General features: G+C 46.3%; 7 non-coding genes across 7 annotated transcripts; all 7 read left to right on the top strand.

Annotated features, from left to right (window-relative positions):
* The first annotated feature begins 315 nt into the window (after positions 1–315).
* On the top strand, positions 316–389 carry TRNAN-GUU (transfer RNA asparagine (anticodon GUU)). The gene has a single exon. It is a non-coding gene; the product is annotated as a tRNA-Asn (tRNA).
* Positions 390–701: 312 nt separating this feature from the next.
* Positions 702–773, top strand: TRNAW-CCA (transfer RNA tryptophan (anticodon CCA)). The gene has a single exon. It is a non-coding gene; the product is annotated as a tRNA-Trp (tRNA).
* A 1,791-nt stretch (positions 774–2,564) lies between these two features.
* TRNAN-GUU (transfer RNA asparagine (anticodon GUU)) lies at positions 2,565–2,638 on the top strand. The gene has a single exon. It is a non-coding gene; the product is annotated as a tRNA-Asn (tRNA).
* A 4,809-nt stretch (positions 2,639–7,447) lies between these two features.
* On the top strand, positions 7,448–7,519 carry TRNAW-CCA (transfer RNA tryptophan (anticodon CCA)). The gene has a single exon. It is a non-coding gene; the product is annotated as a tRNA-Trp (tRNA).
* A 1,790-nt stretch (positions 7,520–9,309) lies between these two features.
* On the top strand, positions 9,310–9,383 carry TRNAN-GUU (transfer RNA asparagine (anticodon GUU)). Its single transcript has one exon. It is a non-coding gene; the product is annotated as a tRNA-Asn (tRNA).
* A 313-nt stretch (positions 9,384–9,696) lies between these two features.
* TRNAW-CCA (transfer RNA tryptophan (anticodon CCA)) lies at positions 9,697–9,768 on the top strand. The gene has a single exon. It is a non-coding gene; the product is annotated as a tRNA-Trp (tRNA).
* A 5,545-nt stretch (positions 9,769–15,313) lies between these two features.
* Positions 15,314–15,385, top strand: TRNAR-CCU (transfer RNA arginine (anticodon CCU)). Its single transcript has one exon. It is a non-coding gene; the product is annotated as a tRNA-Arg (tRNA).
* Positions 15,386–15,954: the final 569 nt, after the last annotated feature.

Below are 15,954 nucleotides of genomic sequence, written 5' to 3'. Positions count from 1 at the left end.
AGTGTTCCACTCAGTAAACCTGAGTCATTTCTCCCGTGTTCTCTGGGTTCAGCCTACTGTCCCCTTTTAACACAAGTGCGCAACTGTGGCTTTCTCCTCATAGCAAGTTATGCCTACACAGAGGACATTTGGTGCACTGTTGATGGGCTCTGTCCTCTACTAAATCCCCTGTGTTTGTGGATTAGGGGAGGTAGGGAAGTGCTTGATACCCTGATTTGCTGTGGGAAATAGAGCTATTTTAGAAATATTTTCAGGTTGCCTGGGAAGCATAAGCAAACAGCACACCAATCAGGCCCCTGTGTAAGAACTGCAGGAGTCTCTGTGGCGCAATCGGTTAGCGCGTTCGGCTGTTAACCGAAAGGTTGGTGGTTCAAGCCCACCCAGGGACGGTGCATTTTGGCTCAAAAATTTAGCGTGACCAACTATGGACTTCTGTTTACCTCTCGCAGGTCTCGTCTGCTGACGTCCAAAAAATCCAATAAACTGCAAGCAATTCTTCTCGCTTGCTTTAGTTTTTCAAAACTTGCCATTCAATTCATAAACATCAAGACTTCATGGGAAGGGTTTGGCTGCAGCGTGTACTGATGCACAGAAGGAAGCAATCCTAGCCAGTCTACTTAAAGAAGCAATGAGGCTCTGCAGGTGCATGTACGTCTCCTACCTTTATTCTGTCATCAGACACACCAGGTGGACTGCCGCAAGGACTTGTGGCGCAATGGTAGCGCGTCTGACTCCAGATCAGAAGGTTGTGTGTTCAAATCACGTCGGGGTCATACTTCCTTTTCCCACTCTGAAATACAAAATTGCTCTTCAGTATCTCGTTATTTCAACCTGACTGTATCTTTGTGCTCTGGGCCTAGTTGTTCTGGCGTTTCGAATGTAAGCTTTGCAGCAGGGAAGTATCATATTGACAGACACCCATGAAGGACATGGTCAACCTTTAAAGCAGGCCAATCTCTATGTTTTACTGGATGCAGCAGAAGTATTTCCTCTTTACCATCTCTTCAAGTGGGCCTGACTGATGTGCTGTTTTGTGCACGCTACGTGGGCTTTGTAAAGCATACCTCTGCCATTTGCATGGCCTCCTAGCGCTGTCAATATTTTCGTGTAATCGCTGAATGCTGCACTGTCCTGGGAACTCTATGTGTGACTAAAGGATATATGCTGGGGCCCCCGAAAGGGGGTCGGCAGTCTCGTGGCAATGCCCATCACTTTGCAGTTTGGGTTTATGCGTTCAGGTACCGGTCTGGTGTCGGAAACCTGTAAGCGCCCTCCCAATCAACTGTCGGTCCTGGATTGTGAGGATTTCCCCTTATACTGGTCTCAGTAGACACATTTCCATTTTACTTTTTCACTCTCGCATTGCCTATTTCTCTCTCTCTCATAGTTACATTATAGACAAGAGAGACATTGTCAGCGAGAGGGTTGCACAGCACCTTCCCCCATTTCCCTAAGTGCATTGCAAGGGGCTCTGGGAGGCATGCACATTTGTCTGAAACACAAAGATCCACTGGCAATAAAAAGCGTAGGTCCCTAGTTTGCATTTCTTAGAATTTGAGGTGACACTCAGAGTTGTCTCGGGCGTGATTGTACCTTTCATAGGAGATGTGCTAATCCCCAAACCCTCTTCCTTTGTCCCAGTAATCTGTCTTAGTGCTTCTAGCAAGTTGTTTTCTGAAACAAAGCTTACCTGAACATCCTGTAAAATTGGTAACTTTTCAGTAGCAGTACAGTGCAGTATATAGCATTCCTGTTGCGCACAGCATCTAGATCCAAAAATTGCTTACTCTACCCCAGAAATTAGAATTCACCCAGTCAAACAGAGGGATCTATAAAGAGCATGGCAAGTAGTTAACATAAGCTACTTCCCCCAAGTTCTCTTGGTGCACTCTGCTGCCCTCTTTTAACAGAAGAATGCAACTGCAGGTCTTGCTTCTCAGCAAGGTACCTACATATAGAATCCTTGGTGCACTCTTGCTAAATCTGCTGGAATGTGTCTTCTATTGTGCCCAAGGTGGTTGTGTATTTGGGGACTCAGGGAAGCAAGGGAGCAGTCTAATGCACTGCAGTGCTAAGAGAGGCATGCCTTTTTCAGAAAATAGTTCAGGTTTTCTGCCAATCAGAAAAAAATAGCAATGCAATCAGGCCAAAGGCAGAACACACATGCCAGTGAGTCTCTGTGGCGCAATTGGTTAGCGCGTTCGGCTGTTAACCGAAAAGACGCTGCTGTTTTGGGCACAAAGACACAGAGTGTTCCACTCAGTAAACCTGAGTCATTTCTCCCGTGTTCTCTGGGTTCAGCCTACTGTCCCCTTTTAACACAAGTGCGCAACTGTGGCTTTCTCCTCATAGCAAGTTATGCCTACACAGAGGACATTTGGTGCACTGTTGATGGGCTCTGTCCTCTACTAAATCCCCTGTGTTTGTGGATTAGGGGAGGTAGGGAAGTGCTTGATACCCTGATTTGCTGTGGGAAATAGAGCTATTTTAGAAATATTTTCAGGTTGCCTGGGAAGCATAAGCAAACAGCACACCAATCAGGCCCCTGTGTAAGAACTGCATGAGTCTCTGTGGCGCAATCGGTTAGCGCGTTCGGCTGTTAACCGAAAGGTTGGTGGTTCAAGCCCACCCAGGGACGGTGCATTTTGGCTCAAAAATTCAGCGTGACCAACTATGGACTTCTGTTTACCTCTCGCAGGTCTCGTCTGCTGACGTCCAAAAAATCCAATAAACTGCAAGCAATTCTTCTCGCTTGCTTTAGTTTTTCAAAACTTGCCATTCAATTCATAAACATCAAGACTTCATGGGAAGGGTTTGGCTGCAGCGTGTACTGATGCACAGAAGGAAGCTATCGTAGCCAGTCTACTTAAAGAAGCAATGAGGCTCTGCAGGTGCATGTACGTCTCCTACCTTTATTCTGTCATCAGACACACCAGGTGGATTGCCACAAGGACCTCGTGGCGCAATGGTAGCGCGTCTGACTCCAGATCAGAAGGTTGCGTGTTCAAATCACGTCGGGCGCATATTTGCTTTTCCCACTCTGAAATACAAAATTGCTCTTCAGTATCTCGTTATTTCAACCTGACTGCATCTTTGTGCTCTGGGCCTAGTTGTTCTGGCGTTTCGAATGTAAGTTTTGCAGCAGGGAAGTATCATATTGACAGACACCCATGAAGGACATGGTCAACCTTTAAAGCAGGCCAATCTCTATGTTTTACTGGATGCAGCAGAAGTATTTCCTCTTTACCATCTCTTCAAGTGGGCCTGACTGATGTGCTGTTTTGTGCACGCTACGTGGGCTTTGTAAAGCATACCTCTGCCATTTGCATGGCCTCCTAGCGCTGTCAATATTTTTGTGTAATCGCTGAATGCTGCACTGTCCTGGGAACTCTAGGTGTGACTAAAGGATATATGTTGGGGCCCCGAAAGGGGGTCGGCAGTCTAGTGGCAATGCCCATCACTTTGCAGTTTGGGTTTGTGAGTTCAGGTACCGGTCTGGTGTCGGAAACCTGTAAGCGCCCTCCCAATCAACTGTCGGTCCTGGATTGTGAGGATTTCCCCTTATACTGGTCTCAGTAGACACATTTCCATTTTACTTTTTCACTCTCGCATTGCCTATTTCTCTCTCTCTCATAGTTACATTATAGACAAGAGAGACATTGTCAGCGAGAGGGCTTCACAGCACCTTCCCCCCTTTCCCTAAGTGCATTGCAAGGGGCTCTGGGAGGCGTGCACATTTGTCTGAAACACAAAGATCCACTGGCAATAAAAAGCGTAGGTCCCTAGTTTGCATTTCTTAGAATTTGAGGTGACACTCAGAGTTGTCTCGGGCGTGACTGTACCTTTCATAGGAGATGTGCTAATCCCCAAACCCTCTTCCTTTGTCCCAGTAATCTGTCTTAGTGCCTCTAGCAAGTTGTTTTCTGAAACAAAGCTTACCTGAACATCCTGTAAAATTGGTAACTTTTCAGTAGCAGTACAGTGCAGTATATAGCATTCCTGTTGCGCACAGCATCTAGATCCAAAAATTGCTTACTCTACCCCAGAAATTAGAATTCACCCAGTCAAACAGAGGGATCTATAAAGAGCATGGCAAGTAGTTAACATAAGCTACTTCCCCAAGTTCTCTTGGTGCACTCTGCTGCCCTCTTTTAACAGAAGAATGCAACTGCAGGTCTTGCTTCTCAGCAAGGTACCTACATATAGAATCCTTGGTGCACTCTTGCTAAATCTGCTGGAATGTGTCTTCTATTGTGCCCAAGGTGGTTGTGTATTTGGGGACTCAGGGAAGCAAGGGAGCAGTCTAATGCACTGCAGTGCTAAGAGAGGCATGCCTTTTTCAGAAAAAAGTTCAGGTTTTCTGCCAATCAGTAAAAAATAGCAATGCAATCAGGCCAAAGGCAGAACACACATGCCAGTGAGTCTCTGTGGCGCAATTGGTTAGCGCGTTCGGCTGTTAACTGAAAAGACGATGCTGTTTTGGGCACAAAGACACAGAGTGTTCCACTCAGTAAACCTGAGTCATTTCTCCCGTGTTCTCTGGGTTCAGCCTACTGTCCCCTTTTAACACAAGTGCGCAACTGTGGCTTTCTCCTCATAGCAAGTTATGCCTACACAGAGGGCATTTGGTGCACTGTTGATGGGCTCTGTCCTCTACTAAATCCCCTGTGTTTGTGGATTACGGGAGGTAGGGAAGTGCTTGATACCCTGATTTGCTGTGGGAAATAGAGCTATTTTAGAAATATTTTCAGGTTGCCTGGGGAGCATAAGCAAACAGCACACCAATCAGGCCCCAGTGTAAGCACTGCATGAGTCTCTCTGGCGCAATCGGTTAGCGCGTTCGGCTGTTAACCGAAAGGTTGGTGGTTCAAGCCCACCCAGGGACGATACATTTTGGCTCAAAAATTCAGCATGACCAACTATGAACTTCTGTTTACCTCTCGCAGGTCTCGTCTGCTGACGTCCAAAAAATCCAATAAACTGCAAGCAATTCTTCTCGCTTGCTTTAGTTTTTCAAAACTTGCCATTCAATTCATAAACATCAAGACTTCATGGGAAGGGTTTGGCTGCAGCGTGTACTGATGCACAGAAGGAAGCTATCCTAGCCAGTCTACTTAAAGAAGCAATGAGGCTCTGCAGGTGCATGTACGTCTCCTACCTTTATTCTGTCATCAGACACACCAGGTGGACTGCCACAAGGACCTTGTGGTGCAATGGTAGCGCGTCTGAATCCAGATCGGAAGGTTGCGTGTTCAAATCACGTCGGAGTCATATTTGCTTTTCCCACTCTGAAATACAAAATTGCTCTTCAGTATCTCGTTATTTCAACCTGACTGCATCTTTGTGCTCTGGGCCTAGTTGTTCTGGCGTTTCGAATGTAAGCTTTGCAGCAGGGAAGTATCATATTGACAGACACCCATGAAGGACATGGTCAACCTTTAAAGCAGGCCAATCTCTATGTTTTACTGGATGCAGCAGAAGTATTTCCCCTTTACCATCTCTTCAAGTGGGCCTGACTGATGTGCTGTTTTGTGCACGCTACGTGGGCTTTGTAAAGCATACCTTTGCCATTTGCATGGCCTCCTAGCGCTGTCAATATTTTCGTGTAATCGCTGAATGCTGCACTGTCCTGGGAACTCTAGGTTGACTAAAGGATATATGCTGGGGCCCCGAAAGGGGGTCGGCAGTCTAGTGGCAATGCCCATCACTTTGTAGTTTGGGTTTGTGAGTTCAGGTACCAGTCTGGTGTTAGAAAACTGCAAGCGCCCTCCCAATCAACTGTCGGTCCTGGATTGTGAGGATTTCCCCTTATACTGGTCTCAGTAGACACATTTCCATTTTACTTTTTCACTCTCGCATTGCCTATTTCTCTCTCTCTCATAGATACATTATAGACAAGAGAGACATTGTCAGCGAGAGGGTTGCACAGCACCTTCCCCCATTTCCCTAAGTGCATTGCATGGGGCTCTGGGAGGCGTGCACATTTGTCTGAAACACAAAGATCCACTGGCAATAAAAGGCGTAGGACCCCAGTTCGCATTTCTTAGAATTTGAGGAGGCACTCAGAGTTGTCTCGGGCGTGACTGTACCTTTCATAGGAGATGTGCTAATCCCCAAACCCTCTTCCTTTGTCCCAGTAATCTGTCTTAGTGCCTCTAGCAAGTTGTTTTCTGAAACAAAGCTTACCTGAACATCCTGTAAAATTGGTAACTTTTCAGTAGCAGTACAGTGCAGTATATAGCATTCCTGTTGCGCACAGCATCTAGATCCAAAAATTGCTTACTCTACCCCAGAAATTAGAATTCACCCAGTCAAACAGAGGGATCTATAAAGATCATGGCAAGTAGTTAACATAAGCTACTTCCCCCAAGTTCTCTTGGTGCACTCTGCTGCCCTCTTTTAACAGAAGAATGCAACTGCAGGTCTTGCTTCTCAGCAAGGTACCTACATATAGAAACCTTGGTGCACTCTTGCTAAATCTTTTGGAATGTGTCTTCTATTGTGCCCAGGGTGATTGTGTATTTGGGGACTCAGGGAAGCAAGGGAGCAGTCTAATGCACTGCAGTGCTAAGAGAGGCATGCCTTTTTCAGAAAAAAGTTCAGGTTTTCTGCCAATCAGAAAAAAATAGCAATGCAATCAGGCCAAAGGCAGAACACACATGCCAGTGAGTCTCTGTGGCGCAATTGGTTAGCGCGTTCGGCTGTTAACCGAAAAGACGCTGCTGTTTTTGGCACAAAGACACAGAGTGTTCCACTCAGTAAACCTGAGTCATTTCTCCCGTGTTCTCTGGGTTCAGCCTACTGTCCCCTTTTAACACAAGTGCGCAACTGTGGCTTTCTCCTCATAGCAAGTTATGCCTACACAGAGGACATTTGGTGCACTGTTGATGGGCTCTGTCCTCTACTAAATCCCCTGTGTTAGTGGATTAGGGGAGGTAGGGAAGTGCTTGATACCCTGATTTGCTGTGGGAAATAGAGCTATTTTAGAAATATTTTCAGGTTGCCTGGGAAGCATAAGCAAAAAGCACACCAATCAGGCCCCTGTGTAAGAACTGCATGAGTCTCTGTGGCGCAATCCGTTAGCGCGTTCGGCTGTTAAACGAAAGGTTGGTGGTTCAAGCCCACCCAGGGACGGTGCATTTTGGCTCAAAAATTCAGCGTGACCAACTATGGACTTCCGTTTACCTCTCGCAGGTCTCGTCTGCTGACGTCCAAAAAATCCAATAAACTGCAAGCAATTCTTCTCGCTTGCTTTAGTTTTTCAAAACTTGCCATTCAATTCATAAACATCAAGACTTCATGGGAAGGGTTTGGCTGCAGCGTGTACTGATGCACAGAAGGAAGCTATCCTAGCCAGTCTACTTAAAGAAGCAATGAGGCTCTGCAGGTGCATGTACGTCTCCTACCTTTATTCTGTCATCAGACACACCAGGTGGATTGCCACTAGGACCTCGTGGCGCAATGGTAGCGCGTCTGACTCCAGATCAGAAGGTTGCGTGTTCAAATCACGTCGGGGTCATATTTGCTTTTCCCACTCTGAAATATAAAATTGCTCTTCAGTATCTCGTTATTTCAACCTGACTGCATCTTTGTGCGCTGGGCCTAGTTGTTCTGGCGTTTCGAATGTAAGCTTTGCAGCAGGGAAGTATCATATTGACAGACACCCATGAAGGACATGGTCAAGCTTTAAAGCAGGCCAATCTCTATGTTTTACTGGATGCAGCAGAAGTATTTCCTCTTTACCATCTCTTCAAGTGGGCCTGACTGATGTGCTGTTTTGTGCACGCTACGTGGGCTTTGTAAAGCATACCTCTGCCATTTGCATGGCCTCCTAGCGCTGTCAATATTTTCGTGTAATCGCTGAATGCTGCACTGTCCTGGGAACTCTAGGTGTGACTAAAGGATATATGTTGGGGCCCCGAAAGGGGGTCGGCAGTCTAGTGGCAATGGGCATCACTTTGCAGTTTGGGTTTGTGAGTTCAGGTACCGGTCTGGTGTCGGAAACCTGTAAGCGCCCTCCCAATCAACTGTCAGTCCTGGATTGTGAGGATTTCCCCTTATACTGGTCTCAGTAGACACATTTCCATTTTACTTTTTCACTCTCGCATTGCCTATTTCTCTCTCTCTCATAGATACATTATAGACAAGAGAGACATTGTCAGCGAGAGGGTTGCACAGCACCTTCCCCCATTTCCCTAAGTGCATTGCATGGGGCTCTGGGAGGCGTGCACATTTGTCTGAAACACAAAGATCCACTGGCAATAAAAGGCGTAGGACCCCAGTTCGCATTTCTTAGAATTTGAGGAGGCACTCAGAGTTGTCTCGGGCGTGACTGTACCTTTCATAGGAGATGTGCTAATCCCCAAACCCTCTTCCTTTGTCCCAGTAATCTGTCCTAGGGCCTCTAGCAAGTTGTTTTCTGAAACAAAGCTTACCTGAACATCCTGTAAAATTGGTAACTTTTCAGTAGCAGTACAGTGCAGTATATAGCATTCCTGTTGCGCACAGCATCTAGATCCAAAAATTGCTTACTCTACCCCAGAAATTAGAATTCACCCAGTCAAACAGAGGGATCTATAAAGATCATGGCAAGTAGTTAACATAAGCTACTTCCCCCAAGTTCTCTTGGTGCACTCTGCTGCCCTCTTTTAACAGACGAATGCAACTGCAGATCTTGCTTCTCAGCAAGGTACCTACATATAGAAACCTTGGTGCACTCTTGCTAAATCTGCTGGAATGTGTCTTCTATTGTGCCCAAGGTGGTTGTGTATTTGGGGACTCAGGGAAGCAAGAGAGCAGTCTAATGCACTGCAGTGCTAAGAGAGGCATGCCTTTTTCAGAAAAAAGTTCAGGTTTTCTGCCAATCAGAAAAAAATAGCAATGCAATCAGGCCAAAGGCAGAACACACATGCCAGTGAGTCTCTGTGGCACAATTGGTTAGCGCGTTCGGCTGTTAACCGAAAAGACGCTGCTGTTTTTGGCACAAAGACACAGAGTGTTCCACTCAGTAAACCTGAGTCATTTCTCCCGTGTTCTCTGGGTTCAGCCTACTGTCCCCTTTTAACACAAGTGCGCAACTGTGGCTTTCTCCTCATAGCAAGTTATTCCTACACAGAGGAGATTTGGTGCACTGTTGATGGGCTCTGTCCTCTACTAAATCCCCTGTGTTTGTGGATTAGGGGAGGTAGGGAAGTGCTTGATACCCTGATTTGCTGTGGGAAATAGAGCTTTTTTAGAAATATTTTCAGGTTGCCTGGGAAGCATAAGCAAACAGCACACCAATCAGGCCCCAGTGTAAGCACTGCATGAGTCTCTGTGGCGCAATCGGTTAGCGCGTTCGGCTGTTAACCGAAAGGTTGGTGGTTCAAGCCCACCCAGGGACGATGCATTTTGGCTCAAAAATTCAGCATGACCAACTATGAACTTCTGTTTACCTCTCGCAGGTCTCGTCTGCTGACGTCCAAAAAATCCAATAAACTGCAAGCAATTCTTCTCGCTTGCTTTAGTTTTTCAAAACTTGCCATTCAATTCATAAACATCAAGACTTCATGGGAAGGGTTTGGCTGCAGCGTGTACTGATGCACAGAAGGAAGCTATCCTAGCCAGTCTACCTAAAGAAGCAATGAGGCTCTGCAGGTGCATGTACGTCTCCTACCTTTATTCTGTCATCAGACACACCAGGTGGATTGCCACAAGGACCTCGTGGCGCAATGGTAGCGCGTCTGACTCCAGATCAGAAGGTTGTGTGTTCAAATCACGTCGGGGTCATACTTCCTTTTCCCACTCTGAAATACAAAATTGCTCTTCAGTATCTCGTTATTTCAACCTGACTGCATCTTTGTGCTCTGGGCCTAATTGTTCTGGCGTTTCGAATGTAAGCTTTGCAGCAGGGAAGTATCATATTGACAGACACCCATGAAGGACATGGTCAACTTTTAAAGCAGGCCAATCTCTATGTTTTACTGGATGCAGCAGAAGTATTTCCTCTTTACCATCTCTTCAAGTGGGTCTGACTGATGTGCTGTTTTGTGCACGCTACGTGGGCTTTGTAAAGCATACCTCTGCCATTTGCATGGCCTCCTAGCGCTGTCAATATTTTCGTGTAATCGCTGAATGCTGCACTGTCCTGGGAACTCTAGGTGTGACTAAAGGATATATGCTGGGGCCCCGAAAGGGGGTCGGCAGTCTAGTGGCAATGCCCATCACTTTGCAGTTTGGGTTGTGAGTTCAGGTACCGGTCTGGTGTCGGAAACCTGTAAGCGCCCTCCCAATCAACTGTCGGTCCTGGATTGTGAGGATTTCCCCTTATACTGGTCTCAGTAGACACATTTCCATTTTACTTTTTCACTCTCGCATTGCCTATTTCTCTCTCTCTCATAAATACATTATAGACAAGAGAGACATTGTCAGCGAGAGGGCTTCACAGCACCTTCCCCCATTTCCCTAAGTGCATTGCAAGGGGCTCTGGGAGGCGTGCACATTTGTCTGAAACACAAAGATCCACTGGCAATAAAAAGCGTAGGTCCCTAGTTTGCATTTCTTAGAATTTGAGGTGACACTCAGAGTTGTCTCGGGCGTGACTGTACCTTTCATAGGAGATGTGCTAATCCCCAAACCCTCTTCCTTTGTCCCAGTAATCTGTCTTAGTGCCTCTAGCAAGTTGTTTTCTGAAACAAAGCTTACCTGAACATCCTGTAAAATTGGTAACTTTTCAGTAGCAGTACAGTGCAGTATATAGCATTCCTGTTGCGCACAGCATCTAGATCCAAAAATTGCTTACTCTACCCCAGAAATTAGAATTCACCCAGTCAAACAGAGGGATCTATAAAGATCATGGCAAGTAGTTAACATAAGCTACTTCCCCCAAGTTCTCTTGGTGCACTCTGCTGCCCTCTTTTAACAGAAGAATGCAACTGCAGGTCTTGCTTCTCAGCAAGGTACCTACATATAGAAACCTTGGTGCACTCTTGCTAAATCTGCTGGAATGTGTCTTCTATTGTGCCCAGCGTGGTTGTGTATTTGGGGATTCAGGGAAGCAAGGGAGCAGTCTAATGCACTGCAGTGCTAAGAGAGGCATGCCTTTTTCAGAAAAAAGTTCAGGTTTTCTGCCAATCAGAAAAAAATAGCAATGCAATCAGGCCAAAGGCAGAACACACATGCCAGTGAGTCTCTGTGGCGCAATTGGTTAGCGCGTTCGGCTGTTAACCGAAAAGACGCTGCTGTTTTTGGCACAAAGACACAGAGTGTTCCACTCAGTAAACCTGAGTCATTTCTCCCGTGTTCTCTGGGTTCAGCCTACTGTCCCCTTTTAACACAAGTGCGCAACTGTGGCTTTCTCCTCATAGCAAGTTATGCCTATACAGAGGACATTTGGTGCACTGTTGATGGGCTCTGTCCTCTACTAAATCCCCTGTGTTTGTGGATTAGGGGAGGTAGGGAAGTGCTTGATACCCTGATTTGCTGTGGGAAAAAGAGCTATTTTAGAAATATTTTCAGGTTGCCTGGGAAGCATAAACAAACAGCACACCAATCAGGCCCCTGTGTAAGACCTGCAAGAGTCTCTGTGGCGCAATCGGTTAGCGCGTTCAGCTGTTAACCGAAAGGCAGACACCCATGAAGGACATGGTCAACCTTTAAAGCAGGCCAATCTCTATGTTTTACTGGATGCAGCAGAAGTATTTCCTCTTTACCATCTCTTCAAGTGGGCCTGACTGATGTGCTGTTTTGTGCACGCTACGTGGGCTTTGTAAAGCATACCTCTGCCATTTGCATGGCCTCCTAGCGCTGTCAATATTTTCGTGTAATCGCTGAATGCTGCACTGTCCTGGGAACTCTAGGTGTGACTAAAGGATATATGCTGGGGCCCCGAAAGGGGGTCGGCAGTCTAGTGGCAATGCCCATCACATTGCAGTTTGGGTTTGTGAGTTCAGGTACCGGTCTGGTGTCGGAAACCTGTAAGCGCCCTCCCAATCAACTGTCGGTCCTGGATTGTGAGGATTTCCCCTTATACTGGTCTCAGTAGACACATTTCCATTTTACTTTTTCACTCTCGCATTGCCTATTTCTCTCTCTCTCATAGTTACATTATAGACAAGAGAGACATTGTCAGCGAGAGGGCTTCACAGTACCTTCCCCCCTTTCCCTAAGTGCATTGCAAGGGGCTCTGGGAGGCGTGCACATTTGTCTGAAACACAAAGATCCACTGGCAATAAAAAGCGTAGGTCCCTAGTTTGCATTTCTTAGAATTTGAGGTGACACTCAGAGTTGTCTCGGGCGTGACTGTACCTTTCATAGGAGATGTGCTAATCCCCAAACCCTCTTCCTTTGTCCCAGTAATCTGTTTTAGTGCCTCTAGCAAGTTGTTTTCTGAAACAAAGCTTACCTGAACATCCTGTAAAATTGGTAACTTTTCAGTAGCAGTAAAGTGCAGTATATAGCATTCCTGTTGCGCACAGTATCTAGATCCAAAAATTGCTTACTCTACCCCAGAAATTAGAATTCACCCAGTCAAACAGAGGGATCTATAAAGAGCATGGCAAGTAGTTAACATAAGCTACTTCCCCCAAGTTCTCTTGGTGCACTCTGCTGCCCTCTTTTAACAGAAGAATGCAACTGCAGGTCTTGCTTCAAAGCAAGGTACCTACATATAGAAACCTTGGTGCACTCTTGCTAAATCTGCTGGAATGTGTCTTCTATTGTGCCCAAGGTGGTTGTGTATTTGGGGACTCAGGGAAGCAAGGGAGCAGTCTAATGCACTGCAGTGCTAAGAGAGGCATGCCTTTTTCAGAAAAAAGTTCAGGTTTTCTGCCAATCAGAAAAAAATAGCAATGCAATCAGGCCAAAGGCAGAACACACATGCCAGTGAGTCTCTGTGGCGCAATTGGTTAGCGCGTTCGGCTGTTAACCGAAAAGACGCTGCTGTTTTTGGCACAAAGACACAGAGTGTTCCACTCAGTAAACCTTAGTCATTTCTCCCGTGTTCTCTGGGTTCAGCCTACTGTCCCCTTTTAACACAAGTGCGCAACTGTGGCTTTCTCCTCATAGCAAGTTATGCCTATACAGAGGACATTTGGTGCACTGTTGATGGGCTCTGTCCTCTACTAAATCCCCTGTGTTTGTGGATTATGGGAGGTAGGGAAGTGCTTGATACCCTGATTTGCTGTGGGAAAAAGAGCTATTTTAGAAATATTTTCAGGTTGCCTGGGAAGCATAAACAAACAGCACACCAATCAGGCCCCTGTGTCAGACCTGCAAGAGTCTCTGTGGCGCAATCGGTTAGCGCGTTCAGCTGTTAACCGAAAGGCAGACACCCATGAAGGACATGGTCAACCTTTAAAGCAGGCCAATCTCTATGTTTTAGTGGATGCAGCAGAAGTATTTCCTCTTTACCATCTCTTCAAGTGGGCCTGACTGATGTGCTGTTTTGTGCACGCTACGTGGGCTTTGTAAAGCATACCTCTGCCATTTGCATGGCCTCCTAGCGCTGTCAATATTTTCGTGTAATCGCTGAATGCTGCACTGTCCTGGGAACTCTAGGTGTGACTAAAGGATATATGCTGGGGCCCCGAAAGGGGGTCGGCAGTCTAGTGGCAATGCCCATCACATTGCAGTTTGGGTTTGTGAGTTCAGGTACCGGTCTGGTGTCGGAAACCTGTAAGCGCCCTCCCAATCAACTGTCGGTCCTGGATTGTGAGGATTTCCCCTTATACTGGTCTCAGTAGACACATTTCCATTTTACTTTTTCACTCTCGCATTGCCTATTTCTCTCTCTCTCATAGTTACATTATAGACAAGAGAGACATTGTCAGCGAGAGGGCTTCACAGCACCTTCCCCCCTTTCCCTAAGTGCATTGCAAGGGGCTCTGGGAGGCGTGCACATTTGTCTGAAACACAAAGATCCACTGGCAATAAAAAGCGTAGGTCCCTAGTTTGCATTTCTTAGAATTTGAGGTGACACTCAGAGTTGTCTCGGGCGTGACTGTACCTTTCATAGGAGATGTGCTAATCCCCAAACCCTCTTCCTTTGTCCCAGTAATCTGTTTTAGTGCCTCTAGCAAGTTGTTTTCTGAAACAAAGCTTACCTGAACATCCTGTAAAATTGGTAACTTTTCAGTAGCAGTAAAGTGCAGTATATAGCATTCCTGTTGCGCACAGCATCTAGATCCAAAAATTGCTTACTCTACCCCAGAAATTAGAATTCACCCAGTCAAACAGAGGGATCTATAAAGAGCATGGCAAGTAGTTAACATAAGCTACTTACCCCAAGTTCTCTTGGTGCACTCTGCTGCCCTCTTTTAACAGAAGAATGCAACTGCAGGTCTTGCTTCAAAGCAAGGTACCTACATATAGAAACCTTGGTGCACTCTTGCTAAATCTGCTGGAATGTGTCTTCTATTGTGCCCAAGGTGGTTGTGTATTTGGGGACTCAGGGAAGCAAGGGAGCAGTCTAATGCACTGCAGTGCTAAGAGAGGCATGCCTTTTTCAGAAAAAAGTTCAGGTTTTCTGCCAATCAGAAAAAAATAGCAATGCAATCAGGCCAAAGGCAGAACACACATGCCAGTGAGTCTCTGTGGCACAATTGGTTAGCGCGTTCGGCTGTTAACCGAAAAGACGCTGCTGTTTTTGGCACAAAGACACAGAGTGTTCCACTCAGTAAACCTGAGTCATTTCTCCCGTGTTCTCTGGGTTCAGCCTACTGTCCCCTTTTAACACAAGTGCGCAACTGTGGCTTTCTCCTCATAGCAAGTTATGCCTACACAGAGGACATTTGGTGCACTGTTGATGGGCTCTGTCCTCTACTAAATCCCCTGTGTTTGTGGATTAGGGGAGGTAGGGAAGTGCTTGATACCCTGATTTGCTGTGGGAAATAGAGCTATTTTAGAAATATTTTCAGGTTGCCTGGGAAGCATAAGCAAACAGCACACCAATCAGGCCCCTGTGTAAGAACTGCATGAGTCTCTGTGGCGCAATCGGTTAGCGCGTTTGGCTGTTAACCGAAAGGTTGGTGGTTCAAGCCCACCCAGCGTGACCAACTATGGACTTCTGTTTACCTCTCGCAGGTCTCGTCTGCTGACGTCCAAAAAATCCAATAAACTGCAAGCAATTCTTCTCGCTTGCTTTAGTTTTTCAAAACTTGCCATTCAATTCATAAACATCAAGACTTCATGGGAAGGGTTTGGCTGCAGCGTGTACTGATGCACAGAAGGAAGCTATCCTAGCCAGTCTACTTAAAGAAGCAATGAGGCTCTGCAGGTGCATGTACGTCTCCTACCTTTATTCTGTCATCAGACACACCAGGTGGACTGCCACAAGGACCTCGTGGCGCAATGGTAGCGCGTCTGACTCCTGATCAGAAGGTTGTGTGTTCAAATCACGTTGGGGGCATATTTGCTTTTCCCACTCTGAAATACAAAATTGCTCTTCAGTATCTCGTTTTTCAACCTGACTGCATCTTTGTGCTCTGGGCCTAGTTGTTCTGGCGTTTCGAATGTAAGCTTTGCAGCAGGGAAGTATCATATTGACAGACACCCATGAAGGACATGGTCAACCTTTAAAGCAGGCCAATCTCTATGTTTTACTGGATGCAGCAGAAGTATTTCCTCTTTACCATCTCTTCAAGTGGGCCTGACTGATGTGCTGTTTTGTGCACGCTACGTGGGCTTTGTAAAGCATACCTCTGCCATTTGCATGGCCTCCTAGCGCTGTCAATATTTTCGTGTAATCGCTGAATGCTGCACTGTCCTGGGAAATCTAGGTGTGACTAAAGGATATATGTTGGGGCCCCGAAAGGGGGTCGGCAGTCTAGTGGCAATGGGCATCACTTTGCAGTTTGGGTTTGTGAGTTCAGGTACCGGTCTGGTGTCGAAAACCTGTAAGCGCCCTCCCAATCAACTGTCGGTCCTGGATTGTGAGGATTTCCCCTTATACTGGTCTCAGTAGACACATTTCCATTT

The sequence above is a fragment of the Ambystoma mexicanum genome, chromosome 11 (assembly GCF_040938575.1).
Source record: "Ambystoma mexicanum isolate Mex_15411 chromosome 11, UKY_AmexF1_1, whole genome shotgun sequence".
In the NCBI taxonomy this organism is placed as follows: Eukaryota; Metazoa; Chordata; class Amphibia; order Caudata; family Ambystomatidae; genus Ambystoma; species Ambystoma mexicanum.
This window is presented reverse-complemented; position numbering and strand designations above follow the sequence as displayed.